Here is an 18,680-nt window from a genome sequence, read left to right on the forward strand (position 1 = left end):
TAAAGACAATGTTGTCTAAAATGACTAAACGGCTCATGGGTCACTGTCTTACCCTCTGTTCTTATGATAGTCCTCAGCACAGAAGCATCCTCTCCTGCATTTACACGTTTTAAGTTGACGATCAGGAGAATAAGTAAAAGGGTTAGTTTTCCTGCTTGGCTAGATTTATCGCAGACCGAGTACGATAGCATTGGAAAGGACAAATTCAAGCAGCAATTAATTGACTGTATTAAGGAGGCCCATTATGATGCCGCCCATAATACGTGACGGAAGAAACGGCAGAGCGAAGCTTGTTTCCAGGTGCAAACAAAACCGGGGGCGTTTGAAATAGGACAGAAGGTTATGATATCACTACATCAGCCGAGCCCCTTTACACCTTCGCAATTTGTCCGGACAGAGCCGGTCCATCAGTATATCGAATCCAGACTTCTCCGTATAATTTGGGTTGATATCATATTAACCAACTCAAACCCCTTGGAGATAGTCAATATCCTCTCGTAGCTGAGTTCCAGAAAACATGTTGTCAATGGGATGTTGTGGACCGAGATGAGATGATCCTCTTAGATTTATGTTTCAGGCAATCGACGGTGATGGGGATGAAGGAGCAGTTGTCCCCTCAGTGAGTTGGACAACCACTTCCAGTTTGTACCCGGAGGATAATGATAGTTCATATATTTGCACTCGCCCAAGACAAGGCGGAGACAATGAAAGAGAGAAACAGATGGGAGAACGTGTTTATTATATGGTCTTCTGCAAATAAACTGGGGGATAATTGGTCTGTTATAAATGGATTTTAATAAGGCCTTATTTGGGCCTTATTAGGACCATTCATAACGTCAGAAGGTTTGGTATCCAGGGAAAGCTGGCTGGTTGACTCAGAACTGACGCTCACAGAAGGCAGAGGATAGTTGTGGATGGAGCGTTTTCTCTCTGGATGTCGGTGACCAGTGGAGTCCTGCAGGGATCTGTTCTGAGACCCCCGGCTTTCTGTGTATCTATGAATGATTTGGATGAGGAGGTGGGCGGGTGGTTTATTTTATTTGCAATGATGTGGAGGGAGGTTGGTGGAATTATGAAGAGTATAGAGTTTGTCACAGATTACAACAGGACAGTGACAGGACGCAGGGCAGCGCTGAGAAGTTACAGATTGAGTTCAACCCGGAACGTTGCGAAGTGATTCACTTTGGAAGGATGAATTTGAAGGCAGAGGTGATACTTTCTCGAGACGCCGAGGGCCACACAATAGTACGAGTTCCACAATGGAAACAGAGTGATGAGACTCTCTGCAATAAGGGCAGGGCCGCTCATCGGTACGCATTCGGTACAATGGGCACGGAGCGGCGCACTGCAAGAGCAGAAGGAAGGGTGATTGACAAGTGAGCTTGACCACATCCGCTGTTCTGCACTTTCTTATAGTGACGCTCGAAAGGTAATATACCTAACAGTAAATCAGGAGAAAAAAAAAAAGAAAACTTAATGGTAAATAGTAGAACAGCCTGGGAACCTGCGGATTGTTCAGAGATTGTACTTGCTATATTTGTTCAAACAGAGAATGGATAGAGAAACAGTGGTAGAATTGTGGCAGGTTTGAGAATATCTTTAAAGTTAAATAGACTGCATCGCACGTCACGGGTGTGGCACGGTCAAGTCATTGACTGGCAGAGATCAGGTTCCTGCCGAACGGCCCATGTGTGCGCTGGAAAACATTGCTCTTCAAACTGTCCACAGCCCTCGCTAACTTCCCGAAGACACGCTCCCTTTTTGATCGCAGGTCTCTGGAATATCGCTGCGGATCTTTTAAATTGTTTCGAGGAGTATAAGTGCAGTGTATTTTATTGTAACACATATCAGCTGTCACTGTGATTTCCATCATTCAAACCGCAGAAATGACTGGAACGACCGAAAGAAAAGAATGAGGGAATGTTTCCCTGTAATAAGGGTGCTTTCTCCATTTCACCTGCCAGAACAAACACCTTCCCTCAATTTCAGAAGCGAATGTGCTTTGTCAAATGTTACAAAATAAATGACTTCAAGATAAATGCCTACCTTAAAAGGAACACAGATGTAAAAATACCCTACGTAAATAGCTGAAGTCAGGTCTCATGGAAAATAACTTTGTAAACTCGCATTATATTTTGTTTTGAAGTAAAGAGTTTGCAATATCCCTTAAAGAATCAAATTCATGACAGGGGGACAGTGAGTAAAAATAGTTTAACGTAAGTGTTTGTGCAGTTGGTTGTCACTAATGTCCCTGACGCTAATTGACTCAGTGGAATTGCTCTCATCTCAATAAAAGTCTGCTAAACCGATGCCCAGTCCATCTGAGCAGCTGAAACGTTCCGTACAACTGAACGCTGCTTCTGACGGAATATGGGATATCCGGCGATTTACTACATCGCGGCCATTTACTATCCCACACTTGTCGCGGTTGGTGCCCCCGGTAAGATGCCGGAGCTGGTTACTTTATGTACGGTGCCGTCGTCTTGCTGTTACTCTGCTGTGGTATCCGCACTGTTACTGAGCACAGATGCGACCGTCGGCTGAAACGTGTTTCCGGAATGGAGGGTTCAGGCATTTGATTGTTTTATTTGCATTTTTCGTATTTTGATCGCAGTGTTTTCCTCTTTTGTCAATTAAATTCGTGCCGATATTGTCACTGTTTCACAATCTCACCTCGCTAGGCTTTCTGAAGTGATGCTGGTCTCCGGTTTTCTAGGTCCGAGTCTCTATCAGTGCAGACACTTCCTCCTTATAACAAATGGCAGCTTTTTTAAATGACGGTCCAATCTATGTTCGACACGTAGGTCTGTTCTTCTGTAAATTTTACTGTAATTTTCAGTAAATGAGAAGTCGTGCTTCATATCTCCTTGACTCCACTTTGACACCGCTGCAAACAATCCTTTCAGCTATTTCAGCTCTAATAATGGAAGTGGTGTTGTTTACAGGAGCGATCGACTGCTCACCCTTACCTGAGTCGTGGAACTCGGATGCCTCGCTCTAAACTGTGGGAAGGTCGCCAATCCACCGACACTCACATCCGTCATTGTCCTCCAGCCGGCGTGTAGCGACCGAGCCCGTACACACTGGATTCCCGCTTTCTACTTCCAAACAGACCATACCCTGCGTCGCATCGGTAGAATGGGGGCATTCAGGGAACTGACCATATTTCTATTTTGTTTCCAAATTTCTTGCAGTTAACTTAACGGCGATTGTGATCCTTTCTCGGGGAAAATGCGGTCTCTCCAAATGCATCACCCGTTACCTGGTTGGAATGGCCACAGCGGATCTGATGGTGGTTATCGTTGTTGCTTTAGTGGAACAGACCAACAATATCTACATTTATTCCAGATCCCTGCTCTTTACTCCTGTATGCGCTCTGACAATTACATTTCGGTCTGTAACAACGAACTGTTCTGTTTGGTTTACGGTCAGTTTTACCTTCGATCGCTTCATCGCAATATGTTGCCGAAAGCTGCGGGAACGATACTGCACCGAGAGAACAGCAACGGTGGTTATCGTGACCGTGGTTATAGTGAGCTGCGGGAGATGTGTCCCGATTTACTTTGGCATTGAACCTTACGTCATCATTGACAACACGCCGTGGCGGTGCACCGGCTCATATGAATACGCTACTTCACCCGTGTGGAGAGCATACGAACTACTAGACAGTATTTTAAAACCATTGCTACCAATCGGCTTAATCCTGGTGTTCAACGGGTTAACCGTAAGACATATCGTTGCTGCAATTAGAGTCCGCAGAAGGCTTCGACACAGCAGCGACAATCAGAAAGATGCCGAGGTGGGAAAACGCAGAAAGTCGATTATTTTGCTGTTTTCCATATCAGCTAATTTCATATTATTTTGGATGCCCTATGTAGCCCATTCCCTGAAATGGCAACTGCAAAACTATTTTTACCAGGACAGATATTTGAGTTCCCCGGTATACATCCTACAGCAATTTGGGTTAATGTTGCTAATTCTCAGCGTGTGCACCAATACTTGTATCTATACACTGACACAGAGGAAATTCAGAGAAGAGCTGAGGAATGGAATGGTGTATGTGTTTACATTAAATGGCCATCTGTGTAGATAATGCCCGCCTCCAATGGCAATTCAGCGGAGTTTTCAAATAAAGCCGTTTTCCAATGAACAGGGTTGGCAAATATGTCCTAAACTCAATTAATCATATACCTGCTCATCCGGAAATTGTAGAATTCACGGAAGATTGCTGACTTCATGCAGTTCAGGTAGGGAGCAACAGAAACGTTCAATGCTGCTGCCGTGTTTGTTACAATAGTTGGAGTATGTTGCAAACTATCACAGACACTCGACTGTCACAAGGGCAGGGATGGCTGCAGGACTTTCCGTGTTTTAGATGTTGAAAAATGGGCAGGGTCGGGTAACAGAGTGCAAAGGGGGTGCGATGGCAGATCAGGGATAGTAAGGCAGATGCAGAAAGGGAGGACAAAGTGCAGCGTTCGTTTGTTAATAGACTGTGAGATGAACACAGAAACATGAAGGGCGCGATCTCCCTATTTGGAGTATTCTATACAGCCGCTCACCAGATTAACAAAAAGAACTGCAAGGGGAACAGCGAGGAACCGATTGGAAGGGAAAGATCGACACGTGTCATGCTATTGGCACGGGTAAATGAAACTTCCACAATATTCTTTGGCACCTCCCCAGGGTAAAAGGTTTCGGTATGGCATAATTTCTCAGTTGTGTCCAGGAAGGATTCACGTCACTATAAGAAGACACTCGGACTAGCGAACAGTCCAAACCGGATCTAATAATAGAAAAGGAAACGGATCAGGTGACAGATCTCTCCGCGGGTCAGCATGTCAGAGCGATAGGGCAGAACTCCCCGACATTTACCTTGCACGGGGATAGGACCAGGAGCATGGAATGTATTTAATTGGGGCTCTGCGAATTATGGGGCTACCTGACAGGAACTTGTGAAGGTAAATTGGGAAATGGTGTACTCCGGGAAATGCGCAGCAGATATATGGTGATTGTTGAAGGAACAATGACATGAGGTTCAGTATAGGCTTGTCTCTTTATGGCAGGGAAAGGATAATAGTGTAATGTAACCCTGGGAGACAAGAAGATTGGAACGATTCAAGAGGAAGAAAGAAAGATACTTAAGATTTAGGAAGAAAGGATCACATAGGGCTATGGCGAGTCACAGTGCAGACAAGAAAGAATTTAACAGTGGACTTAGAAGAGGTAGAAGGGGGGTTGAGAAGGCCTTGGCGAGTTGCACTGTGAAGAGCAGGAGGAGACTGGAGAGAGTGGGGGCAGATCAGAGGAAAACTTGTGTCTGGAGTCCAAGGAGGCAGTGAATCTCCTCACCGAATACATTGATGAATGTGAACACAGCGAAAAAAAGCAGATATGCTCGAACATGCCGACGCTGAAAAAGAGGATGCGCTGGAAACTTGGAAAACATTATGATGGATAATTTCCCCGATATAGCAAAGGATATAGTCCAGGCAATTTTGGACGGCGAGCGAAGTTACTGCTGAGCTTTTGGACAGGATATTTGTGTCTTCGCTGGCCACAGAGGTAAAACTAGACGATTTCAGGTTGGAAAAAGTTATTCATTTGTTGACGTAAGATAACAGCTATACTTCTTGAAATTATAGACCAGGGAGTCTTACATCAGTAGTGGGTAAACTACTGGAGAGGATTATTGAAGAGGAAATTGATGAGAATTTGGAGAAACGTAGTTTGGCTACGGAGAGACAACATGGCATGTTGTCCTTTCTGAGCCAGACAGAATTATTTGAAAAAGTGAAATTAAAACAAACAGAAGAATCAGAACAGTCGATGTGGGTGCATTAATTTTGGTCAGGCGTTTGATCAGTTCCCCATAGTGGACTCATTCAGAAAGTCAGGAGGCATGGGACACAGGGAAACCTGGCTGATTGGTTCACAATTGGGTTACTCACAGAAGGCAGATGATTAGAGTGAATTCTGACCGGAAGGCAGCGGGCAGCCGTGTTCCACAAGGAGGATCGAAATTTCGGTACAGTTTACAACTATATTTGGAATCTGCAGTTACGGTGCTCCGAGAAATAGGGCTGAGGGAAATAACCGATTTAATCTGATCACCCAGCAGCAGCTGGATAATTTATAGAATTATATTATGAAGACTCGCAGTCCTCTTTTATTGTCATTTAGTAATGCATGCATTAAGAAATGATACAATATTTCCTCTGGTGTGATATCACAAAACACCGGACAGACCAAGACGGAAAAAACGAACAAAACCACATCATTATAACGTGTAGTTACAACAGTGCAACAAGACCATAACTTGATGAGGAACAGTCCGCATCTCACGCAGACGGGAGAAGGAACAAAAACTCCCCCTGCCATGCCCGACCACAGTCAACTCTGAGTCTTCAGAAAACTTTGAGCTCCGATCAGCCCTCCGACACCGAGTACCGAGCACCACCTCTGTCCGAACGATTCGACCTCAATCATCTTTATTAGAGGTGTACAAGATAATGAGAGGCATTGACCGTGTGGATATTCAGAGGCTTTTTCCCAGGACTGAAATGGCTAGCACGAGAGGGCACAGTTTTAAGGTGCTTGGAAGCAGGTACAGAGGAGATGTCAGGGGTAAGACTTTTACACAAAGAGTGGTGAGTGCGTGGAATGGGCTGCCGGTGGCGATGGTGGAGCCGGCAACGATAGGGTCTTTGAATGGTCTCCTGGATGACTATATGCAGCAGTAGAAAAATAGAGGGCTATGTGTAAAACCCAGGTAGTTCGAATGTAGGGACATGTTCAGCACAGCTTTGTGGGCCGAAGGGCCTGTATTGTGCTGTATGTTTTCTATGTTTCTATGACCGCACCTTTCCGAGATTTAACAACTTTTCCATTTATTTGTGCTTCTCAAAAATGTGTACAGTACAATTAAACCTCCCCCGGAAGTTCAAAATGAGCAATCCAGGCTGCCTTATATTTCCACACAACTAAAGGGGAGAATCGGTTAATTACCCTTTAATTTAAATTTTGCACTCTTATTTAATTTAATACACACACACACACACACACACACACACACACACACACACACACATATATACATGTATTAATTTACCTTTTTCGTCTATGATGAATTACATTGTACTGCTGCCGGAAAGATAACACGTTCCAGGACATTGCCGGTGATATTAAACCAGATTCTGACATTGTCAGGGGAGACCCTCCCACCGGTCACGTGATCACACATTACCGCAGATGTGCAGCAGTTGCGGTTGTTACGGGCCTGCGGTTTCGCACTGTGGACTGTTACTTTAAGAGCGCCTGAGTGAGGCGGGACTATGACGTCAATCACAAGCTTTCGCAGTTTGTGCAGATTAAAATAGACAGACAGAGAGATAGATAGAGAGAGAGAGAGAGAGAGAGAGAAAGAGAGAGAGAGAGAGCACAGCTACTCTCGCAGTCTGAGTAAGAGTTGGAACTAAGAACTGCCGGGGCAGGTTTGCTCCAGATGTGTGTGTCTCACACTTCGTATTATCCACCGGAGTGGATTCAGGAATGATCTGTGGGACCACTCGAAGTTAACCCTTGCCTGGGTATATGATGTGGTAACCACTTGAAGACGACATTCCTGTGACAGGTCACTTTTATGAGATATTTGAGTGGACTTTGGATCGATTCAATGGATAAGATCTTCGACGACGGCTCTTTCGTTTATCTGTGAAATTCGACGTGATCGCCTTCTCTCTACGGTTGTCTGGGATTACAGATATCTCTCTCTCTCACATCATTCACATCGTGGACAACTGAACTTGCATATTTCACCCTCGTAAGACTCTAGCTTTGTTTCCAAGTTTGTTACCTCGGAAGCCACACACATATATATACCTACATAACACTGTTAACTTTTCTTTATCCTTCTTAAGTTAAGATATTATAAGTAGTTACTAATAAAGATAGTGGTTTTAACATCTAAACCAGACTCCATTTGTAATCTATTGCTGCTGGTTCGTAACACCGGTTTGTTTCCCAAGTCCCACCCTCCGCTCTGCTTTACTGAGCCGAGGGAGGGATCGCTGACTGCGGGGTGAAGACATCAAGTTCACATCGGTGCGTATCGAGGCCGGTCCCAAGCGGGGAGGCCTGATGTTGGGCAGTCAGTCCCGTTAACTTCTCCGAATTGGCGGCCTCGCCCCGCTTCCTGGAGCAGAATCTGCCGGCGTCGGTCCGGGTTGTGGGACCTTCACAGCGAACCATCTGAAATGAGCCTCTGCTCAGTCCCTGTTGTCTAGTTCTGACGGGCGGGGGAGGAATGAGGCGGTGATGCCGGGACTATACCCATCTTTCATCTTTCATCTTTCGTCCGTTCAGACAAGGCGGTGGCGTCCAGATCAGTCACCTCCTCCCACTGTGGATGGGCATTTGTTTTTCAGCCCATTTCACAGTTATGACCTGCTGAAGTGCAGCCATTGTTTCCCGATGTATGACCCTATTTACGGGAGATTTGGACCTCTTGCATTCATCTGTGCTGCTCAAAAAATTTTACACTCCCACACACACACATACACACACACACACACACACACACACACACACACACACACACACACACACACACACACACACATGTCCTTATTGTGGTACACAGTTTTTCTCTGTTATTATATATTACTTAGTATTGCTGCCGTAAAGACAACACATTTTTATGACACATACCGGTGATATTGAACCTGATTCTAATATTGACATGAGAGACTCACCAATCCCGTTTACCGCGGAGCTGCAGCATCTGCAGGTTTGTGTCCGCTCCCCCACCACCGCTCTCCGCCCACCACAGCGCTGGAGACGCGGAGCTCATACTGCGCATGCTCAGTCTCGATAGTCGGTGGTTTCCTTTCCGTTCAGCGTTGATGCGGATCGTCGGCGGGGAGCCGGGGGAAGATTTACTGTCGGCGGGGGAAGCTCCCATCGGTGAGTATTGAGGCCGGTCCCGAGCGGGAAATCTGACGATGGGCAGAGAGTCCCGTTAACTCACACGGACAGGCGGTTTCGGTCCGGGTTGCTGGCCAAAACTTGCCGGGGTCGATCCTGGTTGTGGGACCTTCACACCGAGCCGCCGGAGATGAGCCTCCGCTCAGCCCCTGTTGCTCTAGTCCTGGGAGCGGGATGAGGCGGGATGCTGGAACTACTCCCATCTGTGGAGTTGTACCCGGGGATCTTTATGTCCATCACCCGGCCCGGTAGCGGATCCAAACTTCACCTGCGGCGATGCCTGGGGTCGACAATTGTTTTACATAGTTCCAGTACACGGGAAGCGGCCATTCGGCCTGTCGTGCTTTTGCAGACAGAGAAGATTAATGGCAGTAACTCCACGTTCGAGGCATTTCCCCACGTGTATGAGCAGTTTTATCTTTTCCCCGTTGAGACCAGCAGTGACATCCAGATCTGTGACGGCATCTCTTTCTGTCTGGGCATTTTGTTCTTGATTCCATTCCCCTGTTACGACCTGCCGATATTTCCGGGTATATGACCATATTAATGTGAGAATTAAGCGTATTCCATTTATGTGTGTGTGTATATATATATATTATCTGAATGGGGGCTGATTAGGAAAAGGGGAGGTGCAACGAGACCTGGGTGTCATTATACACCAGTCATTGAAAGTGGGCATGCAGGTACAGCAGGCGGTGAAAAAGGCGAATGGTATGCTGGCATTTATAGCGAGAGAATTTGAGTACAGGAGCAGGGAGGTACTACTGCAGTTGTACAAGGCCTTGGTGAGACCACACCTGGAGTATTGCGTGCAGTTTTGGTTCCCTTAATCTGAGGAAAGGTTTCCTTGTCATAGAGAGAGTACAAAGAAGGTTCACCAGATTGATTCCTGGTATGGCAGGACTTTCATATGATGAAAGACTGGTTCGCCTAGTCTTATAGTCGTTGGAAGTTAGAAGATTGAGGGGGTATCTTATTGAAAGGTATAAAATCCTACAGGGATTAGACAGGCGAGATGCAGGAAGATTGTTCCCGATGTTGGGGAAGTCTAGAACGAGGGGACACAGTTTGAGGATAAAGGGGAAGCCTTTTAGGACCGAGATTAGGAAAAACTTCTTCAAACAGAGAGTGGTGAATCTGTGGAATTCTCTGCCACAGGAAACAGTTGAGGCCAGTTCATTGGCTATATTTAAGGGGGAGTTAGATATGGCCCTTGTGGCTAAAGGGATCAGGGGGTATGGAGGGAAGGTTTCTGAGTTGGATGATCAGCCATGATCGTACTGAATGGCGGTGCAGGCTCGAAGGGCCGAATGGCCTACTCCTGCACTTATTTTCTATGTTTCTATATTTCTATGTGGGTTCCTCAATAGTGTGTACACTTTAGTGAAAACTCTCTACAGATGTTCCAGAGGAAAAACTCGTTCTCTCTGATGTTTCCACACAATTAAAGTGGGGAATCGTTTATTATTGTCATGTACCGAGGTATAGTGAAAACCTGTCTTGTGAACCATCCATAGTAATCAATACATTACAACAGAACATTGAGGTGATGGAAGGTAAAATAATAACTGAATGTAACAAATCATTATGGTTACAGAGAAAGTGCGGTGCAGGTAGACATATGGTCCAAGGTCACATGGAGTTAGATAGTGAGGTCGACAGTCCATCTTATTAAGCTGTGTCCTATCATACTGGGAACATTCAATTTGATATCACAGCAAAATGGAGGCCATCCTTCAGCCCAGTGGTATGTTTCTGTTTTCTTTTAATCTTCCACCGGATGGGTGGGGAGAGGTGAGAATGTCCAGGTTTGTGGAGAACTTTGATTATGTTTCCTGTTTTGCTGAGGCAACGGGGAATATAGAGACAGTTCATGGGGGGTGGGGGCGGCCTGTTTCTATGTTGTGCTCAGCTGTGTCCACAGTTCTCTGATGTTTCAACTTCTCATGGGCAGAGCAGCAGCCGTACGAAGGCGGGAAGTATCCAGATCGGATACTTTCCGTGACTCATTGATAAAGTTTGGTCAGGGGCAAACGGTATATGCCAAATTTCTTATTGTTTGTTCTAGCTGTGTCATTTTAGGATACCTCACTGATCAGTATCAGCAAACTTTCTTCTGACCTATGTCATCGTTGTAAAGTGCTCTCTTTCACCTTTTACTTCATTTAATTTTCCAGGATTCGTTGTTGTTTTATTATTTTTTTATTTTTTTCTGTGTTTTTGTTGTTGTTTTTTTTTCCTTTGTTAATAAGAACTACCAGAGGTCTAATTGAATACAGCACGAGGCAGGGTAAAAGCAGGCATTACAATTTTAGTTTCTCCGTTAAAAAGTGGCCTAGTGTTGATCCTTGACACTATGAAACTCATAACATCTTATATTAAGTTTGTTATTTCGTTTCTCAGTTATTTTTGGTGAGCCACTTCCTCCGTTTCCAGGGCAACGGCCTGTCAGAGCTGCAGCAAGTGTTGCACATTTTGCCGCTCTGTGGTCACCGCCTCTCAGCGTAGAGACAGTGGCCCCAGGAGCAAATGTAACAGAATGACAGTGGGAGGATAGGATGCTGTGAGCATTGACTGTATAGGATATATTACACCAGGGTCAGAATGAACTCAGAACTAGCAAATTGGAGGGGTCAGAGTGGCATTTACACAAATGGTTTAAACATTTTAGTCTGTCCCAAATATTTTGCAAACAGCTACTATCTGTGCATTGAAAATGAACAAAAAATGCTGTTACCGGAAATGTAAAGTAATACAAGAGAGAATGCTGGAAACGCTCAGCAGATCGGCAGCATCTTAGACAGTCCCAGTTCTGAAAGGGTCAATCCACACCATTTCTCCTTTGAGGAATGTAGCTGGATGTACTGAGACCCCAGCATTTTCTGTTTTATAATTTTACATTTTGTTTCTGCTACCCTGAGGGAAACATGGCAGCCAATCGTGTTGGGCAGGATCCCTCACGGCAATAAGATGGTGATCAAATGTGCTCAGTTTAGCTTCTGGAGATATGCTGAAGTGTAGCGGTATCCTCTCTCAAGCTACAGCCTGGTTCACCAGCCTGAGCCCCGACCCCGGCAGAGGGTCTTCAGGTTCCAGTTCCAGCTCAGTTTGTAAATCAAAAGTGGCAGCAGCACCACGGCAAATCGCCGGCATCGAAGCGTCTGTGACTGGGTCATACTATCAGGATGGATTCTCTCAGAACATGGAACTGGCAGTGTATGGATTTCAATCCAGGTTGGCAATTCTACAGCTGGGATTGGAATTTCCTCAGTCTGCAGTGAAGCTGCAGCCTCGGGTGGTTGGACATTGGTTTTGGGGAAATCACCGACTACACCATCCAGCGGGACATCATATCTGTCAAGTATTCTGGAGATGTTAGAGGAGGTAAATATGTAGATAGATGAAGTTGAGCCGTGATTTTGTCTAAATGGACTTTGGTAAAGCCTCAAACAAGATCCCGCACGGCAGCTGATCTGGAAGCTTCGGTCACATGGGATTCACGGGGAGCTAGCGAGGTTGATTCACACTGGGATCAATGACAGGAAGAAGATAATAATACAGTTCCTCTTGTCCTTATCTACCTCCCCTTCAGCCTCTGCAACTTCCACAATATACAGTGAGGTCTTACAACTAAACATATCTTTACCTTCCTCGCTCCCACCCCACCCTCCTCTTTCAACAGGGATCATCCCTCCTCAATTCCCTTGTTCAATCATCCCTCCTCACTAATTTCCCTCCAGTCACTTATCCCTACAAATGGCCTTGGTTCTACACCTACCCGTACACCTTCTCCCTCGCCTTCATGCATAGCCCAAAACAGTCCTTCCAGACGAGGCAACACCTCACCTGCGAATCTGTTGGGGTCGTCTATTGTGTCCCGTGCTCCCGATGGAGCCTGATTTACATTGGTGAGACCCACCGTAAATTGGGAGACCGTTTTGTTGAGCGTCTCTGTATCATCTGCAAGAAGGGGGACTTCGCAGTGGCCAAACATTTTAATTATGATTCCATTCTGACGTCTCGATTTATGGTCTCCTTTCGTGCTGGGATGAGAACACCCCCAGAGTGAAGGGGCAACACCATATATTCCATCTGGGCAGTCTCCAACCCGATTACATGAGTATTGAATTCTCCTTCCAGTAAACACGTCCAACGCCTCACACTCCTCTATGCCCTTCTCTGAACTTTCATTTCTGCTCACCAGCCTATTGCTTTCCCCTGAGTCCCCTCCTTCCCTTTCTCCTATTGACACTGTCCGATTCTCTCTTCTCCAGCCGTTAACTTGTTCTACACTTGACTTCACTGGCACCGTCCAGCTCGCCTCTTTCTCCTCCCTAAAGTTTTATTCAGGTATCTTGTCCATCCCTCCTCAGTAATGAAGGAGACTTTTTGCCAAAAATGTTGACTGTTTACACTTTTCCACAGACACTGCCTGATGTGCTGAGTTCCTGCAGTATTTTGTGTGTGTAGCTTTGAATTTCCAGAATTTGCAGGTTCTCTCGTGTTTAAGTGAGGTATGGACAACATTTTTTTTCAAAAGTGTTGCTCCCTCGGAATTTTTTTGTTGATGATAGACTGCTTGGAGATGAACACAAATATAAGTTCAGACTACTTGTATCACATAGGAATTTGGAGAAACAACAAATGAACTTTTATTGAATATAATGTGTTTAATTGCATGATTTTGCTGATGCTTTGGAATAGCTCAACTAAGTTTAAATTATTTTGTTAATGATTTTCATTTGTACTCAGTGTCTGAGCCTGCTCGCTTTAGTGTGCAACAATAATTCGCCAGCATTGATGAATTCCAGTTGCCCCGGTGTCTTCTCTCCATGACCGCTATCTCCTGGTGAAACCTTTCACCTGCTCATCACTAACAGCAGCGAGATTTACAGGGAAGAAGTCTAAACGGGAATGCAGAAAATGTATCTTTACTGACATGTTGTATTTCATGGTTTTATATGTTTGAAGCATGATTTCAACCAGCTGCATGTAGGTTGGTGCTCTGTAGATGCCGAGAACAAAATTCAACAACTTTCTTGAATGCCTTCCATGTGATTTTCTCCGGTCCCACTAGAAATTCTTCAAGTTGCCTGTCATTGATGACCTGTTTGACTTGTGGACCAACAAAAGTGCTTTCCTTAATCTTGGCATCAGTTATTCCGGGAAACATCTGTCTCAAATATCAAAATCCTTCATAGAAATGTTTGTGCCTGGTGATAGAAAATTCCATCCTTACAATCCTGAACCCTATAATATTTATAAAAGCCTGTCCTTCCGTGCAGCAGCCGCGACGCCTAAGCATGCCTGGACAAGATAGGAAACTTGCCAACTTACATTGTAGGCAACATTTTAATTGACTTAAATTATGAATTGAAATAATAAGCATAAGTGATTTCAAAAAAATGGAGCGTGGTAGGGAAACTTCATGTTGGTTTTCATGATCAGTAGCCCAAAATTCAGAAGATACACCTGAAGGTTGAGGAAGCAAAGCCGTTGTTGTCCAGAGTGATTACCGTAATAATTATTTGGGCTTTGTTGAGATTATATCTGGAATATGCTCCCCATACTAACATGGGTTCTGTAGACCAAAGAACAAACCGCCAGAGGAACTCAATGGGTCGGGCAGCATCTGTGGAGGGAAATCAATTTTCAATATTTTGGGCTGAGACCCTCCCTCTGGACTGAGAGTGGACGGGAAATAGTCAGAGAAAAGAGGTGAGGGGTGGAGATGGGGCAAGACCTGAGGAGTGAGAGGTGGATCCAGCTGAGGAGGGAGGTGGGAAGGTGGAACTAGTGACAGGGGTGCGAAGTAAGTGTTTGGGCCAACATGGGGCTGCAGAAATGGAATTTAAATCCATGGAGGGTTATCGAAGAAGTTAGAGAGTGTTTGTTTTAGAGATTCAGCAGAATGAGTATTGGAGGACGATGAAGTCTCAGTGATCGTCTTCGCATAAAACAGAGGCCGGCAGATGTGTGGAGACCGAAGGGATCGAGGAACTGTGGATCGGACAAAAACTCTTGGCTGAGATGGGAGAACAACCGACATCTTGTTGATGGTTTGAGGGGCTGAATGGCCACCTCCTACTGTTTCTCACTTGATATTTCAGTGTTCCTGTCCAGCGAGGCTCCGGAGGAATGTGAATAGAAATTAGTGCTTACAAGCATAGAAGTGATTTCCATGAAACCTGCACAACTCCTGTTCGGGTGGGAATTGTGTATCGGACCGGGATGGGAATCGAAACCGTAACTCGGAGAACCGGGAGGTGGAGCGATGGGGATGGGGAAGACAAAGAGGGAAAATTTTAAAATGTAGCTGGTGTAAAAAATGAAATAACGTGTAAAACGCAGCGGTGGGTCGGGCTGCGTGTGAGGGGCGAGGAACAGAGTCACCGGTTCAGATGGGAGACCCTCCACCCGTCACGTGATCCCGTTTCTCGCTCCCATTTCAAGCGCAGATCTGCAGCATCTGCGGGGTTTTATTATCGAGGTCCCGCCTCCGCCTCAGCCCCCCGCTGCCGAGGCTCCGCCCCCGCTCTCACAGTCCCCGGATGGGCGGTGCTGTTCTTACCGTTCTCTGTTGAAGCGGATCGTTGGCTGGGAGCCGGTGAACCGATCGCTGTCTGCGGGACAAATTAATCAAGTTCTCATCGGTCAGTGTTGAGGCCGGTCACTAGGTGTGAACGCGACCGACAATTTCCCATCGGTGAGTACTGATGTCGATCCCGGTGGGGTGGGGTGGGGTGGGGGGGGTGCTGATGTTGGGCAGAGCGTCCCGTTAACTTCCTCGAACTGGCGGCCTCGTCCCACTTCCTGGACACAACCTGCCGGGGTCAGTCCGGCTTATGGGACCGTCACACCGAACCGCCTGAGATGAGCCGCCGCTCAGCCCCGGTTGTTCTGGTCCCAGGAGCGGGATGAGGTGGTGAAGCCGAGACTGAACAAATCCATTAAGATGTAGCTGGGGACCTTTACCTCCATCACCCGGCCCGGTCTCGGATCCAAACTTCACCTGGATCGGTGCCTGGGGTCTTTAATTGTTTTACATATGTCCAGCACACTGGAATCGGCCGTTCGGCCTGGTGTGTTCTTGCAGACGCGAGGGTTCAACAGAGTAATCACACCCTCGGGACACTGATCCACGTGTATGAGTAGTTTCATTTATCCCCCGTTCAGACAGGACAGTGAGATCCAGATCTCTAACGTAGGACAGTGAGATCCAGATCTCTAACGTCCTCTCGGGGTACTGGGAAGTTTATTTCCATCTTCTTTCCATTGCAACGACTTGCCGAAATGCAGCCAGTGTTTCCCGATATATGAGCCTATTAATGCGGGAATTAAGTGTTGTTTCATTTATCTGAGTTTCTCGGAATTGTGTACACTCCCTCCAGAATTTCCAAAGGAGCAACCCAGGCCGTCTAATATTTCCACACGATTAAAATGGGGAATCTTTATTTTGTTTTACATGTACAGAGGTAGAGTGAAAATCGTGTCTTCGGTATCATCCACACAGATCAATACATTACAGCAGTACATTAAGATAACAATATCTGAGTGTAACAACTCATTCTGGTTACAGAGGAAGTGCAGTGCAGGTAGATATGTGGTGCAAGGTCAGATCGATTTAGACTGTGAGGTCAGGAGTCCACTCAACACGCTGGGAACATTCAGTTCGCTTATCACAGCAGAACGGACACCATCCCTGAGCCTGGTGGTATGTTTCTGTTTTATTTTATCTTCGCCCCTGTGGAAGGGTGAGAAGTGAGAATGTTCAGGTTGTGGGGATCTTTCATTATGTTGGCTGCTTTACTGAGGCAGCGGGAAGTGTAGACTGAGTCCATGGAGGGGAGGTTGGTTTCTATGGTGTGCTCAGCTGTGTCCACAGTTCTCCGCTACTTCATTCAGTTAAAGAAATAGCAGTAGACAGTAGTTGTATTAAGCTGTGCGGTATCGGGATGGGATACTTTCTCCGGAGCACTGATGAAGCGTGTAGGGTGGAAAACGACATATACCGAACTTCTTAGTCAAGTCAAGTTTATTGTCATTTCGACCATAAGCTACTGGGACAGTACACAGTAAAAAGAAAATAACGTTCCTCCAGGGCTATTGTTTGCTCTGGCTTTGTTATATTGGAATCTGTTATCTAGTAGTGTGTACTATTATTTCAGTGTCTGTGTATTACTGGACGACCATCGGAGAGTGCACTTGATTCCTTCTCCCACCGGTTTCCATCTGCTCATTCCCTGCCCATCTGGTTCAACCTCTGTCCAGTCTGAATCCCACCAACTGAATGATATATATCAACCCACTGTTCAATCTCCATCCAGCCTGTATCCCACCACATCAATGATATCTATCAACCATTTTGTTCAATCTCTGTCCAGTCTGAATCCCACCAACTGAATGATATATATCAACCCACTGTTCAATCTCTGTCCAGTCTGTATCCCACCACATCAATGATATCTATCAACCATTTTGTTCAATCTCTGTCCAGTCTGTATCCCACCACATCAATGATATCTATCAACCATTTTGTTCAATCTCTGTCCAGCCTGTGTCCCAATGCCACAATGATATATTTCAGCAAACTCTCTTCTAAATTTTGTCTTCATTGTGAAGTTTTGTTTTGCATCTTTTCCAGGATTGGGTTTTTGATAGCTGGAGCTACCAGAGGTTTAATTGAACACAGCAGGTGGCAGGGTAAAAGCAGCCATTTCAATTTTAGTTTCCCCGTTACAAAATGGCTGCAGTGTTAATCTTTGTCAAAATGAAACTCACAGCATCTGATGTTGAGTTTGTTATTTCCTTTTTCGGTTATTTTCGGTGAGCCACTTCCTCCGTTTCCAGGGTAACAGCCCGTCAGAGCTGCAGCAAGTGCTGCACATTTTTATCGCTCTGTGGTCACCGCTTCTCAGCGGCCTCAGGAGCAAATGTGACAGAATGACAGTGGGAGGAAAGGATGCTGTGAGCATTGACGGTATGGGATGTATTACACCAGGGTCAGAATGAACTGAGAACTAACAAATGGTTTGGGGTGGGGTGGCATTTACTGTTTAGGGTGTTGTTGATATTTTACAATCAGTTACTATCTGTGCATTAAAACGAGGAGGGAGAGAATACTACAGTTGCAGGAAATTCAAAGTAAGGAGGAGAAAATACTGGAAACGCTCAGCAGATAGGCAGCATCTCGAACAGTCTCAGTTCTGAAACTGGGTCTTCCACCATTTGTCCTTTCAGAGATGTAGTCTGATGAACTGAGTTCCCAGCATTTTCTACTTTATAATTTTACATTTTGTTCCTGCTACACTGCAGGAAACATGGCAGCCAGCTGTACTGGGCGAGATCCCACGCAGCAAGAAGATTGAACTGGGATTAGCTGAGACACTGCCGCATATTACCGGCAGCAAAGAGCCCTGGGAGAGTTGGTGCTTGAGATACAATCTTGGGATGGGGGCTCCAGGAATATGGAACTGGCAGTGTTTGGGCTTCGGTCTACGTTGGTGCTTTTACAGATGTGGCTGGATGTTCCTCCTTCCACAGTGAAGCAGACGTCTCCAGGGGCTGGATATTGGTAGCGTGAGTCTGTCAGTGTGAGATGTGGAAACACCCAATGTGATATGTGGAAAAGATGTGTGAGGCTCTGGGTGTGGGCTGTGACCCTCTGAGGTTGGATCCTGGAATACCACACGTTT

At 45.8% G+C, this 18,680-nt stretch overlaps 2 protein-coding genes across 3 annotated transcripts in view; one reads left to right on the forward strand and one right to left on the reverse strand.

Annotated features, from left to right (window-relative positions):
* Positions 1-18,680, reverse strand: part of LOC140208265 (uncharacterized) — a 515,327-nt gene that overhangs the window by 359,927 nt on the left and 136,720 nt on the right. The gene's annotated exons all lie outside the window — the stretch shown is intronic.
* The window catches only part of LOC140208262 (NACHT, LRR and PYD domains-containing protein 3-like), a 38,110-nt gene continuing 28,306 nt past the window's right edge, over positions 8,877-18,680 (forward strand). Inside the window, exon 1 of one of the 2 annotated variants that reach the window (XM_072276832.1) lies at positions 8,877-8,964. The gene's annotated coding sequence lies outside the window, so the exon portion shown is untranslated. Of the gene's footprint in view, positions 8,965-15,555; positions 15,692-18,680 lie in introns of those variants that run through there. The other variant, XM_072276831.1, reaches the window with a different exon arrangement.

This window comes from Mobula birostris, chromosome 13 (assembly GCF_030028105.1).
Source record: "Mobula birostris isolate sMobBir1 chromosome 13, sMobBir1.hap1, whole genome shotgun sequence".
Lineage (NCBI taxonomy): Eukaryota > Metazoa > Chordata > Chondrichthyes > Myliobatiformes > Myliobatidae > Mobula > Mobula birostris.